Below are 23,453 nucleotides of genomic sequence, written 5' to 3'. Positions count from 1 at the left end.
AGGTGGTGGCAGGGTAAAGCCTTTTGGACATCCATAGCCTGAACATTTTCCGGCCTCTGCAGCCTCCTTCGCTACGCATTTGAGCTTTTAATGGAGCTGATTCTATGGTGGATGTTTTCCTTCTTCTGCTAATTAAAAATCTTGCATTTGAGCACCTACTGTTCTTTGTGTCTCTGTGTCTCTGTGCAGTCCCACAGCTGAATGAGCAACTTTATTTCAAAGTGCCCTGGAGAAACTCTTCCACACAGATGTTCACATTTCAGGCAGAAAACACACCTGCTGTCCTGCTCACCCAATTTAAAAAGACACAGGGTTTGCCCCCTCTTTTTACCTTCCTTGCAGTGCAGTCCCACAAGTCTGTACATTGTGCCATTTCTTGTGATTTATTTTTAAAAAATAAACATAAGTATCTTTAAACTAAATTAAAATAAAATAAAAAGGCATTTGAAGTGATTGTTGCAACATTTAGCCATTATCTTTTCAACCCCTTTCCCCCATCCCCGACTTTACCATTTTTTCAAAGTTATTGCACACTGGGTTGAGTTCTCCAGTGAGCCAGTGTGGTGTAGTGGTTAAGAGCGGTAGACTCGTAATCTGGGGAACCGGGTTCGCATCTCCGCTCCTCCACATGCAGCTGCTGGGTGAGCTTGGGCTAGTCACACTTCTCCGAAGTCTCTGAGCCCCACTCACCTCACAGAGTGTTTGTTGTGGGGGAGGAAGAGAAAGGAGAATATTAGCCGCTTTGAGACTCCTACGGGTAGTGATAAAGTGGGATATTGAATCCAAACTCCTCCTCTCCTCCTCCTCCTCTCCTCCTCCAGAACCACTCCAATCTGGATTACATGCAGGGAGCATAGTCCCATCAGTATATATGTGAAATAGAGTGGAGGGGAAGTCATTCCAACATTCATTCATTCATTCATTCATTCATTCATTTACTTATGCTCCGTCCATCCAGCTAGGTTTCCCCAGCCACTCTGAGCAGCTCCCAACAGAATGTTAAAAACACAGTAAAACATCAAACATTAAAAACTTCCCTAAACAGGGCTGCCTTCAGGTGTCTTCTAAAGGTCAGATACTGTAGTTGTTTATTTCCTTGACACCTGATGGGAGGGCGCTCCACAGGGCGGGCGCCACCACTGAGAAGGCCTGTGCCTGGCTCCCTGTAACCTCACTTCTGGCAGGGAGGGAAATGCCAGAAGGCCCTCGGAGCTGGATCTCAGAACAATGGGGGTGGAGATGTTCCTTCAGGTATACTGGGCCAAGGCCATTTAGGGCTTTAAAGGTCAGCACCAACACTGAATTGTGCTCAGAATCGTACTGGGAGCCAATGTAGGTCTTTCAGCAACAGTGGGGCACCTAACAGGATGGTTGTGTTGTGCCTCCACTGTGAGAGGTATTGTGCCTCTGAATACCAGTATCTGGGAATCGTAGGGAAGCAGAGTTCTGTTGGGCTCATGTCCAGCTTGCAGACTTCCCATGGGCAGAATGCTAGACTAGGTGGGCCAATGGCCTGACCCTGCAGGCTCCCCTTATGAAACTGGATGGGGAAAGGCTGACTTGAGGAAGTTCAGCGCAAGATACAAGAAAGTTTTCTGGAGATGTTGGAGCACAGAGGCGGATGGAGCCACCTGGGCTGGGTGAAGGTGCAGCAGAGACTACAGGAGCACAGGGTGCCAAGAGGAAGCAAGGGCAAAGAAAAGTGAAGTACTGCTAAGAGCAGCCAGATCCAGGACAGGTGTCAGGGGGGAGGTGCTGGAACTTTGATGCAGCGCCCCCCTCAACGCAATCCTACATGTCTGAGGCTGCCTAGTCACTGTAGCCATGTATCTTTATCACAGGGACACTGGTGGTGCCATGGGCTTGCCGATAAGAAGGCTGGTGGTTCGAATCCCTTTGACGGGGTGAGTTCCCATTGCTCTGTCCCAGCTCCTGCCAAGTTTGAAAGCACGCCAGTGCAAGTAGATAAATAGGTACCGCTGCAGAGGGAAGGTAGACGGCGTTACCATGCGCTCTGGTATCCATCACGGTGTCCCGTTGTGTCAGAAGCATTTTATTCATGTTGGCCACACGACCTGATAAGCTGTCTGTGGACAAACGCCAGCTCCCTCAGCCTGAAAATGAGATGAGCGCTGCAACCCCATAGTCGCCTTTGGCTGGACTTAACTGACAGGGGTCCTTTACCTGTATCTTTATGTGAATGAAAGCAACATTATGCCTGAGGTTTTTAGCAACTGCAGATTTGAGTGAAAAGGCGACTTTATCATTTCTAACAAGTGTTGTCTTACTTGGAATAGTGTCAACTCTTCAGATTTTCAAACAGGAGTTTCATCTGACCCCTACCTGCAGACGGATAGGACGAAGTTACGACCTTTCACTCATACAAACATTGTACTCTACCACTGAAGTGCGGCCTTGCTTAAAACCCATTTCAGCTATACAGTGGTACCTCAGTTTAAGTACACAATTGGTTCCGGAAGTCTGTACTTAACCTGAAGCATACTTAACCTGAAGTGAACTTTCCCATTGAAAGTAATGGAAAGTGGATTAATACGTTTCAGACGGGTCCGCAGAGTACTCAACCTGAAGCGTACTTAACCCGAAGTATGAGTGTAATTGGGTCTGGAAGTCCATACTTAACCTGAAGGGTACTTTCCCATTGAAAGTAAAGGAAAGTGGATTAATCCGTTCCAGACGGGTCCGCAGAGTATTTAAACTGAAAGTACTCAAACCGAAGCATACTTAAACCGAGGTATTACTGTATATCTGTGTGTTTGTGCGTTTGTGCATTTGGAATTGGGGACAATATATTGTCAAATGCAGGAAGGAGTTTATTGAGAGGGAGGGGGAGTCAGGTGGACAGAAAGACAATCAATTAGATTGCATCCACTACTGGTGGATGTCAGTTTGATTTCCCTCCAAATGCCCTTTATTTCCAGTACCAGCTATTTAAGTACACAATTGGTTCCAGAAGTCTGTACTTAACCTGAAGCGTACTTTGCCTGAAGCGAACTTTCCCATTGAATGTAAAGGAAAGTGGATTAATCCGTTCCAGACGGGTCCGCGGAGTACTTAAACTGAAAGTACTCAAACTGAAGCATACTTAAACCGAGGTATGACTGTACAGCCATTCCCCACTATTCTACCCCAAGATGGTACACGGGGCCAGGCATGTTTTCTTCCCTGCAATTCCTGAAGGAATGGTGGCAGGTCATCATATATGCTGCCATTTTTCCACCTCATCAAGTGTTTCCCTTTCGAGCTGCTCTTACTGAGTGAGTAACCAGGCAGGTGAACTCTGCTTTTGTCCCCTGCTTGCCCACCTGTTTGGTTGTGGTCCTGTGAGGGAGGGTGGCTAGTGGCCCCTCAGACCATATGGACCAGTGTGCCTCCCCTGGGGGCCCAGAGCACCAGCCCTTGCAGCCTCTTTCTCAAACTCTTTAGGCCAAGTGGGTTTTATTCCAAATGGGTAAATCTAGCAAATGGGCTCCCTCCCAAAATGCTTTCAACTGATCAGGAACAACATGCTTGAATACACACACATGCATAGATATAGATATATAGGTATATATATATGCAGACATTTAAAAGAACACCTTATCTCTGAGGCTTTATCCTGAATGCCATGGTCTATTAGTAATGGCTTCCTCAGGGGATGTTTACAGATTGCCATCTATGGGCAGGGGCCTTAAATCAAGTCCTGAAGCACATAATTCAACTTGGCCACAGGGTTTCTGCCCCTACACACCACTGGCTTGTGGCCCCCAGAAAGTCATTCAGAAGGAAATGTGGCCCCACCTTTGCTTTACATGGATGTACCTCAAACTCCTCCTCTCTCTCTCTCTAGGCGCTGATGTCGTTCGGTGACCTATAAATGAGGAGCCCCTTCTGTTCCCTCCTCTGTGCGATCTCGGAATTTCCAGCAAATCGAAGCGGGCATGAAGTTCTCCTACTTGATCTCTGGTTTTTTCCTCTTTTCTTTCCTCTTCCTGCTAAAGGATTCAGGTATTGTACAGGTTTGCTTAGATTGTGGCAGGCACTGAAAGAACCAGCAATGCTGCTATAATGGGGAAGGGGTTTTCTTACCAATGGCAAAGTTCCCAGAAGCACTGCTGTCTGCTATGTTATGCGCACACAAAAAGTATTATAAATATTAGGGTGAGGGTGGTTTGGGGGGAGGGGAGGGTTCAAAGTGAAAGTTTTATTATTTTGTTTTTTTAAATGATTTGGTTTTAGTTCTTAATGTTTCTGTCATGGCTTGTGGAAAAGAGCATGGTTTCAAATGAAATCTTAAATTCAAACAAAGAAAATTTAAATTAGTTCAGATGCTAAAAGCTCATAATCTTGGACAGATGAGATGCAATAAGCCTTTTTCAGAGAGATTGAACCAACAATTTCTTTCTTTCTTTCTTTTTAATGTAAAATAACCAAATATCTTGTTTTTGACACCGAGTATTATAAAGATTGACCCTAGGACATTTATACAGTCGTACCTTTGAAGTCGAATGGAGTCCGTTCAGGAAGTCTGTTTGACTTCCAAAACATTCAGAAACCAAAGCGCGGCTTCTGATTGGCTGCAGAAAGCAGAGAACAGGCTTAAAATGCTGTAGCTGGCAAGGAACCCTAACTCGAAGCGAACCAACATTTTTCTTTCTTGCCCACTTCAGAAACAGCTTCTAATCCACCTCACTCACCAAAAACAAAGAAAGAATGTAGAAAAGCCAAAGGGAGGTGCATGAAGGAGAAGTGCCTGAATAGCTGGAAAAAAATTGGGAAATGCGTGCCAGACAAAGTCTGCTGCAAACCTCCGTAAGTGCTCCCTGAGGCAGATGTTGCCAGTCTTCCACTACAATTCCCATCAAACCCAGGGTGGTGAAGGATGGGCTAAAGCAGGCACATCCAACGTCCGACAAGTTGTGACCCACCATCCCATTTCAAAAACTGGCAGTGATCTGCCACACTCTCCCATGGTCAATATAATATTTAGCTGGAGAAACCCAGCCAGATGGGTGGGGTATAAATCAGGGGTCCCCAGACTTTCTGCGCGGCGGGCCGGTGCCCGCCGCGCCGACCGCGCGGTGGGCCGGAGGGCAGGGGAGTGCGCGCGCAGCGGGCCGGAGGGCGGGGGAGTGCGCGCCCGTGCGCATGCGCACACGCACACGGGCGGGGAAAAAATCGCCAAAAATCGCTTGTGCGCATGCGTATGGGCCTCCCCCGACCCGGAAGTGCAAAAGAAATGACCTCTTCCGGGTCGGGAGAGGCCCATACGCATGCGCACAAAGGATTTTCGGCGATTTTTTGCCGATTTTTTAGATCGTCGCTGCGCCGCGTGCCGTGAGAGCGGGCGGCGGCAGCGGGCGGCGGGAGTCGTCGCGGGCCGGATTGGAAGGCCGATTGGGCCGCATCCGGCCCGGGGGCCGTAGTTTGGGGCCCCTGGTATAAATAATAAATTATGATTATGATTAAAATAATAACAAATTATTACAGCCCACACGGGAAGCCAACACACCCCGAAATGTCCTATTCCCCTTTTACGGGATGGAAGAGCACCGTGAGGAGGGGGTGGTCAGTGGCTAGGCTGGAGCTGGAAAGGTGGGAATTTTCAGCAACTCTGTAGAACTAGGAGGGAGAGCGGCTTACTTTTGAGTAAACGTAGCTAAGCTTGGAAAACTGAACAAAAGCATAGCTGCCAAGTTTTCCCTTTTCTCGCGAGGAAGCCTATTCAGCATAAGGGAAAATCCCTTAAAAAGGGGATAATTTGGCAGCTATGAACAAAAGACAGGGGGAAATGGAAAATTAAATTTAAATTGGAGAATTGACAGATCTGCCCAAGCCTAGCTGCAAACTTGAGTATAAGCTCCCTGAGGAGATGCCTTTGGAAAAGCTGTTTTGCCTGTTTGTTCACTATAGTTGTATGAGACGAGAACAGCAATGGTCTGTGTCAATCATTCAGTGTGGCTTTTAATAATCTATTTCCAGAGCAGGCCAACTTTGGTTATTTTCATCCAGAAGTCTTATCTGTTTTCACATTAAAAAAAAGACGACTTCTCCCAAACTAAATATTCTTGAGCATTCTCTCTCAGAATATTTATTTTAGGTGGAATCTACACACATATTAAAAAACGCTGTGAAAATGCTTTATTTAAAAAAAAATGTAGTGATGCAGCAGCTGTTGAGTAGCTAAGGCTGTAACCCAAACCTCCATTGCACCAGGTTGGATACAGCAGAAGTGTTCCTCCATTTAGCTCTGTCAACCTCTGCTGGCCTCTGCTTGGGCCACAGCACCATAGAAAAATCACAGGATGTGGTATCAGCCAGCTTTCAAAAAAATAATTTTTTTAACGGTTCTGGTCCTTATGACTAGGGACGTAGGTGGCGCTGTTGTCTAAACCACAGAGCCTAGGGCTTGCTGATCAAAAGGTCAGCAGTTTGAATCCCTGCAACGGCTTGAGCTCCTGTTGTTTGGTCCCATCTAGCAGTTTGTTTTTTTATGATATATTTTTATTAATTTTCCAATTAAAAACAATTATATCACATCCATTATTTCAAATTATACAAATACATATAAATCAAACCCAATGTTATGCCAAATCATCTAAAATTTTTGGGGTTCCCATGCTTCAAGAAATTGGGGATTCCTCGCAACTGCCCACTGCCGTCTTTTTTCTAAAGTCCAAATCATCACTCAAAGTCTATAATAGTCCCGATCTTTCCCTTACAATCACATAGATGTTTTCCTCTTTCACTGATTTTTTCCCAGCTGCTGAGATAAATATCAAACAAGATTTTACATATGTACTTTCTCCTGTGTGAGTTAGTCAGTCCAGCCTCCCCATAAATCTTCTTGGTCTGGAGCGTCCCTGTTGCGTCGGTCTTTCAACACGAAGCAGCGCCATCTTAGAAAACTAAAATCAGTTTCGTTTTCTTCTCATAACTATGTAGATTAACGATCTTTATGAAATTTACAGCTTTTCCAGGCAGAAGATCCAGCCATCACATTCTGCATAGAGTCTTGATAAATTAGTGGCTCTCCTTGCCCTATAGCTGAACTTAGCTTCAGGTCGCTGTTCAAATTCAAAGTGCGTCACATCTCATAAATCCTCCGAACGCTTTCCAGGCACTCCTCCCATCCGGCTAGAGGGGGGCTTCTCTCGTCAGCAACTCCACATCTTCAAAAAATATACTCAGTATCAACAGTTTATAAAGTTCAACTCACACAGATATCTTTTATTTCTCTATCGTTCCAAACAAGCCAGGACATCACGTCTGGGAAGGTACGAAGTAACTCATATGCAAAAAATAAAAAGAAGACTCACTTCTCTTGCGTTCCGTCCCCATCAATCCTCCTTCCAGATAAAATACAGCCTTTAACTCCTCACCCTCAGCAGCATAAATTCCTCGGCAGTAAACAGAGCTTCTGCCCCTCCTTCTGAAGTATGTCCATGGTTTTAAGCCTAATTATCTTCTTTAATCATGGAAATCCCCGCCATGCAGGTTAGCGTCCGGGAGTTCCGACATTCCTCATAAGTGCTTTAACAGTCGGAGTGGGTTAGGGGGCATCGCGGGCCAGCGGCCCCTCTCCGTAACCCCCGGAGAGGTAAGGGGGTTGCCATTTACTCCCCTAGCAACCGCCAAATTCGTTATGAAGGTCGGAGGGATGGAAAACAGGTCAGACATTCCTGCAGGCGGAAACCGGAACCCCGGTCCCATCTAGCAGTTTGAAAGCATGTTAAAGTGCAAGTAGATTAATAGGTACTGCTGTGGTGGGAAGGTAAACGGCATTTCCGTGCGCTGCTCTGGTTTGCCAGAAGTGGCTTAGTCATGCTGGCCACATGACCTGGAAACTGTACGCCAGCTCCCTCAGCCCATAGAGAGAGATGAGCGCCGCAACAGAGTCGCCCGCGACTGGACCTAACGGTCAGGGGTACCTTTACCTTTACCTATTCCTTATGACTGCATGCAATGCCCCATCGGCTTCCAACAAACATTAAAATACATTAAATATCACAGATTAAAAACTTCCCTAAACAGGGCAGTCTTTAGGTATGTTCTAAATGTCAGGTAGTTGTTTATCTCTCTGACCTCTGATGGGAGGGTGTTCCACAGGGCGGGTGCCACTACCGAGAAGGCCCTCTGCCTGGTTCCTGTAGCTTTGCTTCTCGCAGTGAGAATACATTGATATCATTGTCCTTGCTCCCTCTGTTTTTAGTAACAAGGATCTGAGAGTACGTGTTGCTTCTCTGCCTTCAAGTAATGGAGTCGCATGAGAGTTGGCTGCTTTGAGGTTTTCTACAATCAAGCAGTTTATGAATTTTATGAATTTTATGCAATAAATAAATTCAAAACCTGTCCTAGATCTGTCTGAATTTATTCAGTTCCCATATAAACTGCTCTTAGTTTTTTTCTTCTAACATACCTCACATTCTCTGTAGCAGCTATAGGGTTGCCCTGCATTCGGAATTTGCTGGACATTGCCAGAATGCAGCAGCTGGAAGCAGTGTCTTGCTGAAAATCACTGGAATATCCAGGAAAATCAAGACACATGGCAACCTATGTCAAAAGTCTCAAGAATATCTCAAAAACATCATTATTTATTTTTATTATTATTATTTGAAAATTTTCATGAAACCTTGAAAATGCTTGAGACTACAGCTGCCATCTGCTGAGGGTCAGGCAAATCTGTCTACATAGGTTCCTCATTTCTCCAGTCTTCAGTCTGGTCCTCTGCATTTTCGCATCAATTTGACTTCTTTACCCACCCACCCCCGCCACACATAGATGTACTCAGAAAGAACTCCTCCACAAACCACCTTCGTCAAAACAAGCAGGCAAGACTTCAAGAGTATAGATGGCAAAATGCATGGTTTTTAATGGACATAAGAGAAAGACAATTCAACAAAAAAATCAGCTACGCTAATGGCTCAAATGCGGAACGTGTCAGGAGGAAGGGGCCAGCAGAGCAAAACCAGCTGGGTCAACAGACACTTAGTCCTTGGATGTTACCCTTTAATCTTGGGGTCGTGGGTTTGAGCCCCGTGTTGGGTGAGAGATTCCTACATTGCAAAGGGTTGGACTAGATGACTCTTGTGGTCCCTTTCGGCTCTATAAATCTGTGATTCGATTATTCTCTCTTTTTTAAAATGTATTTATTAGAGATTTTTATCAAACAACAAAAACATACAAAAACATACACAAATAGAAAATAGAAAACACAAAAATACAAAATACAAAAAAGATACAAAAAATACAAAACAAAAATTATTACTTATAAACCTTATTTCTAATCTATTGACTTCCTCTCCCACCTCCTGCTGCGCTTCTTTATATTTCATATTTAGTAAATTCTGAATCTTATATGAGTTCTAAATTTGCTTCAATATTATCCTTTTACTACATCTATTATATCTTATCCTTTAAACACTCAGTCTATATCTTACTTCTTAATTAAAATATCCTTATCTTCTAACAATGCATATTTTCAAACCCTTGTGTTATCTACAACCTCCTTATATCTCCCTCACTATCATTAAATCAATCTATTACGTGCTTATTTTTCAAATAAATTTTAAATTTCTTCCAATCTTCTTCCACTGCTTCTTCACTCCGATCTCGAAGTCTCCCCGTCAACTCAGACAGTTCCATATATTCTATCAACTTCTTCTGCCATTCGTCCACAGTTGGTAATTCTTCATTCTTCCCATTCTTTGCCAATAATATTCTTGCTGCTGTTGTGGCATACAAAAAGAAAACAATGTCTTTCTTGGGGATATCATCCCCCGTTATCCCAAGTAAGAAGGCCTCTGGTTTCTTAGCGAAAGTGTTTTTCAACACTTTTTTCAGTTCATTATAAATCTTTTCCCAGAAGTCTCTCACTTGGGGGCACGTCCACCACATGTGGAAGAAAGTACCTTCTTGTTTTCTACATTTCCAGCATTTATTGTCTTGTTTATGATAAATCTTAGCTAGCTTTACTGGAGTCAGGTACCATCTATACATCATTTTCATTAAATTTTCTTTTAAGACTGTACTCGTGGTAAATTTCATATTTTGCTTCCATGACCTTTCCCAATCCTCCACCATGATGTTGTGCCCCACATCATTTGCCCATTTTATCATCACACTTTTTGTTTGCTCATCCTTTGTATGCCATTCCAACAATACATTATACATTTTTGATAAATTTTTACTTTTTGAATCTAACAATTCTATTTCTAATTTAGACTTTTGCATTTGAAAACCAACTTTTTTATCCATTTTAAACATTTCATTGATTTGATAGTATTGAAACCAGTCACTTACTTTACTCTTCAACACCTCATATGGTTTTAGCTTTATCTGATCACCGTCTTCCAATAGGATATCCCTATATCTCAACCAATTTGTTGACATATTCAATCTTTTTTTAGTTTTAGCTTCTGCCGGTGAAATCCATCTGGGTGTTTTTGGTTCTAACAAATCTTTATACCTGTTCCACACATTATACAGAGTTTTCCTAATGATATTATTTTTAAAGCCTCTATGAACTTTGACCTTATCGTACCATAAATATGCATGCCATCCAAACACATTATCATGCCCTTCCAAGTCAAGTATGTCATCATTTTCTAAAACAAACCATTCTCTTAGCCAGCAAAAGGCTGCTGCTTCAAAGTATAGCTTCAAATCTGGTAGGGAGAAACCTCCTCTTTCTTTAGCATCCGTTAAGAGTTTATATTTAATTCTAGGTTTTTTCCCTTGCCAGATGAATTTTGACAGTACCTTTTGCCATTCTTTAAAACATGCAACATTGTCAACAATAGGTAATGCTTGGAATAAAAATAACATTTTTGGCAATACATTCATCTTTATAACATAGATAAGGCCCATCATAGACAACTTTAAATTTGACCATCCTTCTAAATCATGCTTTATCTCTTTCCAGACTTTCATAATTATTTTTAAACAGGTTGATATTCTTGGCTGTCATGTTCACCCCTAAGTATTTCACCTTTTTCACAAAAGTCAAACCTGTAATGTTTTGCAAATTCTTAATTTCGTCTGTTGTTAAATTTTTGCCTAAAACCTTAGTCTTTGTTTTATTTAATTTAAATCCTACCAGCTGTCCGAACTCCTGGATCAATTCTAGCGCTCTCATAGCGCTTATCTCTGGCTCCTGCAATGTCAATACTAGGTCATCAGCAAAGGCTTTTAACTTATATTGCTTTGCGCCTACTGCAATTCCTTTCACCTCCTCATTTTTCCTGATCATATGTGATTCTATTATTCTCTAACCTTGAAACTATATATTCTCCTATGGTTCCTAATTTACCTAGACAGGGCCTGGAAATGAGGCAGCATATGAACATATGGCACTTCCTTATACATATCCCAAAACAGAGCTTTCTTCTGTCTATTTCAGTATTCTCTACTTTGACTGCTAATAATTGTCCAGCTTTTCCTACCCGGAGAGACATTGGGGACTGAACCTGAACCCTGCCCCCCATTTTATACATAGTTTTCCTCACCATTTGCTCCTGTGAACTTAGGATCTGCTTTTTAATCCTGTGTGGTAATGCAGTCATGTCGCCACAGGTGCCTAACAGATTCTGCTTCCTAAGTGATCACATACACAAACTCACTGTTCCCCAGGTGAAGCAACATTGAGGCTTATCACATTCCCTGAATATGACTTGCTCGTTATGGATAGAATCTCTTGTTGGAATCTGAAGCAACAATCCTGATAATGATGAAACCTACACCATTATATTCCATGCATTGGTAAGCTCAAAACTGGATTAATGGAATGTACTCTATGTGAGGCTGCCCGAGAAGTTTCGGAAATCATTCTCTTGTTATTTGGGTGGTTTCCAATAGGGGAAGGGGTCAACCAAGTTCAGTATGAGAGGGAAGAAGTGGGGATTGCACCCACAAGTTACAGGCTGGGGTGCCCCTGTCCAGTGCTCCAGCCATAGCCCCTTCCATTATTTGGCTATTGGCACTCACCAGGTGAGTCTGCTATTAGCAGGAATGGCAATGAGAAGACAACTTGTTCTTTTTCCTACAGCAGTTCCACTGACATCAGAGGCGACATGTCTCGAGGCTGGTGGCAGTTGCTATGTGGGCTTCTGCACAATAGAAGAAGATCGCGAGGGACATTGTGGTAACCTAGACATATGGTGCTGCATACAAAGTAAGAATTCTAGATGAATCTCCTGCCCTGTTTTGTCCATTGGTTCTTTTTATCTAAGCCAGTTTGGAGAGGTTCCAGTCCAAAGCCAAACCCGGGCTGGCTTTTAAGACATTTTAATGTATCTGTCAGGAAAAAAAGAATAGCATATTTGCATACAGAGCACAAAGAGTAGGAATGCTGCTGACCAGAGTGAAAAATTAGCTTGCCAACTTCTTGTGCCTGTTACACATGCCTGATCTGTAGAAGGTGCTGGGGCGAAGAAATGGCTCATCCAGAACTTCTACACCACGGGTGTCAGAGACAAGGGCCGCGGGCCAAATCCGGCCCGCCTGCCCTTGCGATGTGGCCCGCGGCCCGCCGCTGGCCCGCCCGCCGGCTCACCGGCGCGGCCGCTCCCCCGTGCAGCCGCTCGGTCGCTCACCCGCGCTCGCCCGGCGCTGCTGGATCCTCTGAGCTGCTGGGCGCTGCGCGCACACCAGCAGCCAGTTCAGGGCGCCGGGATGGCAGGCTTCCTCAGCCGGGCGGAGGCGAGTCCACTGGCTCCAGCGCTCCGCCCGGCGCTGCTGGATCCTCCGAGCTGCTGGGTGCTGCGCGCGTACCAGCAGCCGGTTCAGGGCGCCGGGATGGCAGGCTTCCTCAGCCGGGCGGAGGCGAGTCCACTGGCTCCAGCGCTCCGCCCGGCGCTGCTGGATCCTCCCAGCTGCTGGGCGCTGCGCGCGCACCAGCAGCCGGTTTAGGGCGCCGGGATGGCAGGCTTCCTCAGCCGGGTGGAGGCGAGTCCTCTGGCTCCAGCGCTCCGCCCGGCGCTCTGAGTTGCTGGGCGCTCCGCGCTCCAGCAGCCAGTTCCGGGCGGCGGGACAGCACACAGGCCTCCTCCTCCTGCTGCTGCCGCAGCTGCCGTGCTGGATCCTGCTGGCTGGCTGGGGCGCATCTCCCTCAGTGCAGCCAACACTGGTTGGCAGCAACAGCTCTCCAGCTTTCAGCCCTGCCTGGAGTTGCTGCCAGGATTCCTGCATTGCAGGGGGTTGGGCTAGATGACCGATGCAGAGGGGTGTGTGTGTGTATGTGTACCTTGTGGGTCTTTCATCCCCTGCAAGAGAAAGCCCTCCCCATCAAGCCAAAGGGCAACCCTTTTGCTGGGGGCACCTGCTGGAGCTCTGAAACCTGCTGTCCAAATAAATCCCCCTCTCCAAGCCTCCCTCTTGAGCAGCCACAGACAGACCCCCGTGAAGAGGAGCCTCCTTCCATGGCTGCCCCAACCCAACCTCTTCCCCAACCCCAGACGCTGAGCTTTCATTTTTCAAAAAAGGTCTCTAGTCCTCCCAGAGAACTTTGGAACTCCCTGCCTAGGGAAGCTAGATGGGCTCCCTCCCTGCTGGCAGATGGGAACTGACTGTGTTTTGAGGAAAGGGCTAGCGCTGTGGTATTTTTATTGTTGCTATTATCTGTATTTCTAATAGATCTTTTGAATACATTGTTTTAATTCTATTTGCGCTGGCTGACGGGAGTTGTAGTCTGCCGTGCGCCCTCTTTCAGAAGCTCTGTGCAGAGCATGTCCCAACCAAAGGTGGGAGGGGCTCCCCAGAATCATCTCTCCTTTGCCCCCAAGAATGACATTTCTCCTGCAACCCGCCACTGCAGATTGTTGAAGGCTCTTCAGGCGTTCCCAATAAGTATTCAGTTAAGCCTCTGCAATAATTCTGTCCTGCACCAATTTTTTTTTTAAGCAAAGAGGGTGATTTTTGTTGTCTTTGTTTAGAAAACGTTAAATTTGGTCAATAATATATTAGCAACAGTTGAAAATGAATCTCGGGTAGATACCGCTCCTAGGAAGAAAGGTGGGATATCAAAGCAACACATAAATAAATATGCACAACATGTTTTAATATTCATGCACGTTAACAGCAGTCTGTAGATGGGAGCTGAAGTCCAGCACTAACTGTTTCCTTCTATTTATATGTTTCTGTGAATTCTGTGAATGTTTGCCAGCTGGACTCATTGTTGGAGTTGCTTGAAGGATGAGGGTGAGATCTGGACATTATACAGTACTCCAGATTTTTCTAACACAACAGTATTAGGAAGAACTTCCTGACAGTAAGAGCTGTTTGGCAGTGGAATTTACTACCAAGGAGTGTGGTGGAGTCTCCTTCTTTGGAGGTCTTTAAGCAGAGGCTTGATGGGCATATGTCAAGAATGCTTTGATGGTGTTTCCTGCTTGGCAGGGGGTTGGACTGGATGGCCCTTGTGGTCTCTTCCAACTCTATGATTCTATGATAGGGGGGGTCTGCTTATTATTCTGCTTAAAAGTGACAATAATTTATGATAATAAAGAGTGGACACATAGTCCTACAGATACAACCGGCCCTTTGAGGGTGACCAAATTGCTGATGCGGCCCCCGATGAATTTGAGTTTGACACCCCTGTTCTACACGCTTCTTCATATGCTGTTAGGTTCCCATCTCAGTTCCATCCATACTGGAAGAGGCTATGAACTTGGCCCACTGTGTGTTGGTGATGCTTTCTGAAATCTTGGTGCTGAGCTGCAGCATAGAGCCGTAAGGCTGGTTGGGGAAGGGGTTTTCTTACCAATGGCAAAGTTCCCAGAAGCACTGCTGTATGCTATGTTATGCGCACACAAAAAGTATAATGAATATTAGGGTGGGGGTGGTTTAGGGGGGAGGGGAGGGTTTCGTTTTTCAAAATGATTTGGTTTTAGTTCTTTATGTTTCTGTCACGGCTTGTGAAAAGAGCATGGTTTCAAATGAAATCTTAAAATCAAACAAAGAAAATTTAAATTAGTTCAGATGCTAAAAGCTCATAATCTTGGACAGATGAGATGCCATAACCCTTTTTCAGAGAGATTGAACCAATAATTTCTTTATTTAAATGTAAAATAACCAGATATCTTGTTTTTGACACTGAGTATTATAAAGATCGACCCTTGGACATTTATACAGTCATACCTTTGAAGTCGACCGGAATCCGTTCAGGAAGTCTGTTTGACTTCCAAAACATTCGGAAACCAAATCGCGGCTTCTGATTGGCTGCAGAAAGCAGAGAACAGGCTTAAAACGCTGTAGCTGGCAAGGAACCCTAACTCGAAGCGAACCAACATTTTTCTTTCTTGCCCACTTCAGAAACAGTTTCTAATCCACCTCACCCACCAAAATCAAAGGAAGAATGTAGAAAAGCCAAAGGAAGCTGCATGAAGAGAATGTGGCAGCCTAGCTGGATAAGAATTGGGAAATGCATGCCAGACGAAGTCTGCTGCATACGTCCGTAAGTGCTCCCTGAGGCAGATGTTGCCAGTCTTCCACTAGCCAACACACCCCGAAATGTCCTATTCCCCTTTTACGGGATGGAAGAGCACCGTGAGGAGGGGGTGGTCAGTGGCTAGGCTGGAGCTGGAAAGGTGGGAATTTTCAGCAACTCTGTAGAACTAGGAGGGAGAGCAGCTTACTTTTGAGTAAACGTAGCTAAGCGTGGAAAACTGAACAAAAGACAGGAGGAAATGGAAAATTGGATTTAAATTGGAGAATTGACAGATCTGCCCAACCCTAGCTGCAAACTTGAGTATAAACTCCCTGAGGAGATGCCTTTGGAAAAGCTGTTTTGCCTGTTTGTTCACTATAGTTGTATGAGACGAGAACAGCAATGGTCTGTGTCAATCATTCAGTGTGGCTTTTAATAATCTATTTCCAGAGCAGGCCAACTTTGGCTATTTTCATCCAGAAGTCTTGTCTGTTTTCACATTTAAAAAAAGACGACTTCTCCCAAACTAATATTCTTGAGCATTTTCTCTCAGAATATTTATTTTAGGTGGAATCTACACACATATTAAAAAACGCTGTGAAAATGCTTTCTTTTTTTAAAAAAGAATGTTTGGAAAAATTCATTGAATTTTTGCATAGCTCACTTTCACCATCTAATGTCACATATGTATATCACATTTTACAACACATTTTAAACGTTTTATTTGCAGCTGTGTAGCTGAGTCCTTAGTTAGTGTTTCCCCTCAAAACATACTTGGATCTCTACCCCCAGTGCATTGGCTAAGCTGGCAAGTGCATTACAATATTCAATTACATGCAGCAGCTGTTGAGTAGCTAAGGCTATAACCTCCATTGCACCAGGTTGGATATAGCAGAAGTCTTCTTCCATCTAGCTCTGTCAACCTCTGCTGGCCTCTGCTTAGGCCACAGCACCATAGAAAAATCATAGTATGTGGTATCAGCCGGCATTCAAAAAAAAATTTTTTTTAAGGGTTCTGGTCCTTATGACTAGGGACGTAGGTGGCGCTGTTGTCTAAACCAGAGAGCCTAGGGCTTGCTGATCAGAAGGTCAGCAGTTTTAATCCCCGCAACGGGGTGAGCTCCTGTTGTTTGGTCCCATCTAGCAGTTTGAAAGCATGTTAAAGTGCAAGTAGATAAATAGGTACTGCTGTGGTGGGAAGGTAAACGGCATTTCCGTGCGCTGCTCTGGTTTGCCAGAAGTGGCTTAGTCACGCTGGCCACATGACCTGGAAACTGTACGCCAGCTCCCTCAGCCCATAGAGAGAGATGAGCGCCACAACAGAGTCGCCCGCGACTGGACCTCACGGTCAGGGGTACCTTTACCTTTACCTATTCCTTATGACTGCATGCAATGCCCCATCGGCTTCCAACAAACATTAAAATACATTAAATATCACAGATTAAAAACTTCCCTAAACAGGGCAGTCTTTAGGTATGTTCTAAATGACAAGTAGTTGTTTATCTCTCTGACCTCTGATGGGAGTGTGTTCCACAGGGCGGGTGCCACTACCGAGAAGGCCCTCTGCCTGGTTCCCTGTAGCTTTGCTTCTCGCAGTGAGAATACATTGATATCATTGTCCTTGCTCCCTCTGTTTTCAGTAACAAGGATCTGAGAATACGTTTTGCTTCTCTGCCTTCAAGTAATGGAGTCGCATGAGCATTGGCTGCTTTGAGGTTTTCTACAATCAAGCAGTTTATGAATTTTATGCAATAAATAAATTCAAAACCTGTCCTAGATCTGTCTGAATTTATTCAGTTCCCATATAAACTGCTCATAGTTTTTTACTTCTAACATACATCACATTCTCTGTAGCAGCTATAGGGTCGCCCTGCATTCGGAATTTGCTGGACATTGCCAGAATGCAGCAGCCGGAAGCAGAGTCTCGCTGAAAATCGCGGGAATATCCAGGAAAATCAAGACACATGGCAACCTATGTCAAAAGTCTTAATAATATCTCAAAAACATCATTTATTAGTATTATTATTCAACAAAAAATCAGCTACGCTAATGGCTCAAATGCGGAACGTGTCAGGAGGAAGGGGCCAGCAGAGCAAAACCAGCTGGGTCAACAGACACTTAGTCCTCGGATGTTACCCTTTAATCTTGTGGTCGTGGGTTTGAGCCCCGTGTTGGGTGAGAGATTCCTACATTGCAAAGGGTTGGACTAGATGACTCTTGTGGTCCCTTTCGGCTCTGTAAATCTGTGATTCTATTATTCTCTAACCTTGAACCTACAGTATATATTCTCCTATGGTTCCTAATTTACCTAGACAGGGCCTGGAAATGAGGCAGCATATGAACATATGGCACTTCCTTATACATATCCCAAAACAGAGCTTTCTTCTGTCTATTTCAGTATTCTCTACTTTGACTGCTAATAATTGTCCAGCTTTTCCTACCCGGAGAGACATTGGGGACTGAATCTGAACCTTGCCCCACGTTTTATATATAGTTTTCTCACCATTTGCTTCTGTGAACTTAGGATCTGCTTTTTAATCCGGTGTGGTAATGCAGTCATGTCGCCACAGGTGCCTAACGGATTCTGCTTCCTAAGTGATCACATACACAAACTCACTGTTCCCCAGGTGAAGCAACATTGAGGCTTATCACATTCCCTGAATACGACTTGCTCGTTATGGATAGAATCTCTTGTTGGAATCTGAAGCAACAATCCTGATAATGATGATCATCATCATATTTATTCTTTCTACCCCGCCTATCTGGCTAGGTTTCACCAGCTTCCAAAAAAAGAGGCTTTCAAAAGAAGATTAAAAATACATTAAATACATTTTGATCTGTCTCTAGCCTCCAGGTTTTCATAGGATCATAGTGTTGGAATTCTTACTTGGTGATTTGATGCTTTCATTAAACCAAATAATGTGTTCCAAAAATACATAGATTACAGGGAAATGTAGAGAAGAAGAAGAAGAAGAAGAAGAAGAAGAAGAAGAAGAAGAAGAAGAAGAAGAAGAAGAAGAAGAAGAAGAATTTATTATTTATACCCCACTCATCTGGCTGGCTGGTTTACTCAGTCACTCTAGGCGACGTCCAAAACAAATAAAAACATAATAAAACATCAAAAACGTCCCAATACAGGGCTGCCTTCAGATCAGTGGTGGAAGAACCCTCTCCGGCACTCTATTTTGACATAGTTAAAATAGAAGTTGAGGTTCTTTGGGGACTTTTCCAGGAGATACTGTAGTTCACATCTCCAAATCCCAGTTTTGTTTTAGTTTTTAATCAAGTCCTGCTGTGGCACAGCATTTGCAGTTGTTAATACTATCCTTAGGAAACACATGCTAACATCGAGGGTTTTTCTGCAAAACAAAACAAAATTAAACCTTGGTTACGTGAAGGATAGTGGAAGTAAAACAATCAGAATGCTTTGCTTTGGTCTTACTAAGCTTGACAAGAGCAGAGCCATAGGGAAGCTTTAAAAAATCAATTGGCCTTCTAATGTTGACATCATGTATTGTGTTAAGAGGAGAGGCGGAATCAAATCACTGATGTATTTCAAGTTATCCTGTATTTTTCTCTAATAAATTCATTAAGATTCACAGAGAAAAATAGAAAACTTTTCCAGGAGATACTGTAGTTCACATCTCCAAACCCCAGTTTTATTTTAGTTTTCAATCAAGTCCTGCTGTGGCTCATTAAGATTTCATTAAGATTCACAGAGAAAAATAGAAAACTTGTTATTCTTTTCCCTTTTTTTAACCACATGAATACATGTCTAAATACAATAAAAACACAAAAAGGGGAAGGAGAGACATAAAGAAAATATAGTAAAAAAGAGATTAAAAGAGAAAGGTAGAAAAAATAAGATTCAGAAAAGAATGAACTGCTGGTTCTTCTCTTTCCACTATATATAAAGGTAAAGGGGACCCCTGACTATTAGGGCCAGTCGTGACCGATTCTGGGGTTGCGCGCTCATCTCGCATTATTGGCCAAGGGAGCTGGTGTACAGCTTCCAGGTCATGTGGCCAGCATGACTAAGCCGCTTCTGCCATACCGGAGCAGCACATGGGAACGCCGTTTACCTTCCCGCTGTAGCGGTTCCTATTTATGTACTTGCATTTTGACGTGTTTTCGAACTGCTAGGTTGGCAGGAGTCTGCTATGTTATGCGCACACAAAAAGTATTATGAATATTAGGGTGAGGGTGGTTTTTTGGGGGGGAGGGTTAAAACATTATTTTGTGTTTTTTTAATGATTTGGTTTTATTTCTTAATATTTCCGTCGTGTTGTGGTTTGTGGAAAAGAGCATGGTTTCAAATGAAATCTTAAAATCAAACAAAGAAAATTTAAATTAGTTCAGATGCTAAAAGCTCGTAATCTTGGACAGATGCCATAACCCTTTTTCAAAGAGATTGAACCAACAAACCACCATAGAAAAATCACAGGATGTGGTATCAGCCAGCTTTCAAAAAAAAATTTTTTTTTTCAGGGTTCTGGTCCTTATGACTAGGGACTTAGGTGGCGCTGTTGTCTAAACCACAGAGCCTAGGGCTTGCTGATCAGAAGGTCAGCAGTTTGAATCCCCGAAACGGGGTGAGCTCCTGTTGTTTCGTCCCATCTAGCAGTTTGAAAGCATGTTAAAGTGCAGGTAGATAAATAGGTACTGCTGTGGTGGAAAGGTAAACGGCATTTCCGTGCGCTGCTCTGGTTTGCCAGAAGTGGCTTAGTCATGCTGGCCACATGACCTGGAAGCTGTACGCCATTGAGAGAGATGAGCGCCACAACAGAGTCACCCGCGACTGGACCTAACGGTCAGCGGTACCTTTACCTGTACCTATTCCTTATGACTGCATGCAATGCCCTATTGGCTTCCAACAAACATTAAAATACATCAATTATCACAGATTAAAAACTTCCCTAAACAGGGCTGCCTTTAGGTATTTTCTAAATGTCAGGTACCGGTAGCTGTTTATCTCTCTGAACTCTGATGGGAGGGTGTTCCACAGGGCGGGTGCCACTACTGAGAAGGCCCTCTGCCTGGTTCCCTGTAGCTTTGCTTCTCGCAGTGAGAATACATTGATATCATTGTCCTTGCTCCCTCTGTTTTTAGTAACAAGGATCTGAGAGTATGTGTTCCTTCTCTGCCTTCAAGTAATGGAGTCGCATGAGAGTTGGCTCCTTTGAGGTTTTCTACAATCAAGCAGTTTATGAATTTTATGCAATAAATAAATTCAAAACCTGTCCTAGATCTGTCTGAATTTATTCAGTTCCCATATAAACTGCTCCTAGTTTTTTACTTCTAACATACCTCACATTCTCTGTAGCAGCTATAGGGTCACCCTGCATTCGGAATTTGCTGGACATTGCCAGAATGCAGCAGCCGGAAGCAGAGTCTCGCTGAAAATCACGGGAATATCCAGGAAAATCAAGACACATGGCAACCTATGTCAAAAGTCTCAAGAATGTCTCAAAAACATCATTTATTAGTAGTAGTAGTAGTAGTAGTAGTATTTGAGATTTTTCATGAAACCTTCAAAATGTTTGATACTACAGCTGCCATCTGCTGAGGGTCAGGCAAATCTGTCTACATAGGTTCCTCATTTCTCCAGTCTTCAGTCTGGTCTTCTGCATTTTCGCATCAATTTGACTTCTTTACCCACCCACCCCCGCCACACATAGATGTACTCAGAAAGAACTCCTCCACAAACCACCTTCATCAAAACAAGCAGGCAAGACTTCAAGAGTATAGATGGCGAAATGCATGGTTTTTAATGGAGCTAAGAGAAAGACAATTCAACAAAAAAATCAGCTACGCTAATGGCTCAAATGCGCAACGTGTCAGGAGGAAGGGGCCAGCAGAGCAAAACCAGCTGGGTCAACAGACACTTAGTCCTTGAATGTTACCCTTTAATCTTGGGGTCGTGGGTTTGAGCCCCGTGTTGGGTGAGAGATTCCTACATTGCAAAGGGTTGGACTAGATGACTCTTGTGGTCCCTTTCGGCTCTATAAATCTGTGATTCTATTATTCTCTAACCTTGAACCTATATATTCTCCTATGGTTCCTAATTTACCTAGACAGGGCCTGGAAATGAGGCAGCATATGAACATATGGAACTTCCTTATACATATCCCAAAACAGAGCTTTCTTCTGTCTATTTCAGTATTCTCTACTTTGACTGCTAATAATTGTCCAGCTTTTCCTACCCGGAGAGACATTGGGGACTGAACCTGAACCCTCCCCCCCCCCCCCCGTATTATATATAGTTTTCTCACCATTTGCTTCTGTGAACTTAGGATCTGCTTTTTAATCTTGTGTGGTAATGCAGTCATATCGCCACAGGTGCCTAACGGATTCTGCTTCCTAAGTGATCACATACACAAACTCACTGTTCCCCAGGTGAAACAATATTGAGGCTTATCAAATTCCCTGAATACGACTTGCTCGTTATGGATAGAATCTCTTGTTGGAATCTGAAGCAACAATCCTGATAATGATGATCATCATCATATTTATTCTTTCTACCCCGCCTATCTGGCTAGGTTTCACCAGCTTCCAAAAAAAAAGAGGCTTCCAAAAGAAGATTAAAAATACATTAAATACATTTTGATCTGTCTCTAGCCTCCAGGGTTTCATAGGATCATAGTGCTGGAATGCTTACTTGGTGATTTGATGCTTTCATTAAACCAAATAATGTGTTCCAAAAATACATAGATTACAGGGGAATGTAGAGAAGAAGGAGGAGGAGGAGGGGGGGAGGAGGGGGGAATTTATTATTTATCCCCCTCTCATCTGGCTGGCTGGTTTACTCAGTCACTCTAGGGGACTTCCAAAACAAATAAAAACATAATAAAACATCAAAAACGTCCCAATACAGGACTGCCTTCAGATCAGTGGTGGAAGAACCCTCTCCGGCACCCGGGGCGGGGCAGCCCCTACAGAGTGAGCAATCGCAGTGACCGTGTGGGCTGCCATGCGTGCGCACACTGTACGGGATGCTGCACATGCGCACTCTGCATGGGCTGCCCCACTCCGGGTGCCGGAGAGGGTTCCTGCAAAATAATGACGGATATTATTTCCCCTGAGCTCCTGAAGGCCAATGTTGACTGGTGGGTCCCAGGGTTTGCAGCCCTGTTTACCAGCATAGATCAATCGGCTACCAGCCCAAAGGATTCTTGACGAGCAATCATTATCCCCATATTCAAGAAAGGGAGCAAATCCGACCCTGCTAATTATAGACCAGTTAGCCTAATAAGTGTGATCAGTAAACTCTATGCTGCTCATTTACGCAATAAACTAGTGGATTGGATGGAGCAAGAACATGTGTTTACAGAAGCACAAGGCCTAGTACTCCACGACCTTGTGGAAAAATACACCACAAAAAAGAAGGATCCCTCTATGCATCCTTTATAGATTTTAAATCTGCTTTTGATTTGATATCACGTGATAGAATTTGGGAAAAATTAAGTGCTTCAAGCATAGATAGATGATTACTGCTTCTCATCCACAGTTTATACAAAAACACCCGGGTTAGGTGTGATTGACAGGGCCGATTATCCAAGGAAATCCATACCTATCATGGCATCAAACAGGACTGTGTCTTAGCTCCCATTTTATTCAATTGCTCTATTAATTCATTAATAGGAAAATGGAGGAAGAATATGTTCAGCCCCCCAAACTGGCCGGTACGTCTATCCTGATACTCCTGTAGGCAGGCGACGCATTCCTAATTTCCTTCTCCTGTGTGGGTCTAAGGAAACAACCTTCAGAAAGTTATTCCTAATGCTTTGACAGAATTTCCTTTCTTGTAACTTGAAGCCATTGGTTCGAGTCCTACCACCCAGGGCAGGAGAAAGAAAGCTTGCTCCATTTTCCATGGGACAGCCCTTTAGAGATTTGGACAGCATATTGCTTCTCAGACTGATCTTCTTCTCCAGGCTAAAGATACCCAACTCCCTCAAGCCTTCTTCATAAGGCCTGCTTTCCAGACTGAATGCGGGAATCTGCTTTGGCCATCTTTCATGGATGCTTTAGT

General features: G+C 43.9%; 1 long non-coding RNA gene across 4 annotated transcripts in view; it reads left to right on the top strand.

Moving 5' to 3' along the window:
- The window catches only part of LOC118079539 (uncharacterized), a 63,214-nt gene that overhangs the window by 5,102 nt on the left and 34,659 nt on the right, over positions 1-23,453 (top strand). For 2 of the 4 annotated variants that reach the window (XR_015949189.1, XR_015949191.1), the window contains exons 3-5: positions 3-4,005; positions 4,668-4,809; positions 12,044-12,169. The exons of 1 other annotated variant lie outside the window; for it this stretch is intronic. This is a non-coding gene — a long non-coding RNA (uncharacterized LOC118079539). Of the gene's footprint in view, positions 1-2; positions 4,006-4,667; positions 4,810-8,209; positions 8,350-12,043; positions 12,170-23,453 lie in introns of those variants that run through there. One more of the 4 variants, XR_015949190.1, reaches the window with a different exon arrangement.

The sequence above is a fragment of the Zootoca vivipara genome, chromosome 3 (genome assembly GCF_965207765.1).
Source record: "Zootoca vivipara chromosome 3, rZooViv2.hap1.1, whole genome shotgun sequence".
Lineage (NCBI taxonomy): Eukaryota > Metazoa > Chordata > Lepidosauria > Squamata > Lacertidae > Zootoca > Zootoca vivipara.
Note: the sequence above shows the minus strand (reverse complement) of the source record. Positions and strands in the feature narration are given on the sequence as shown.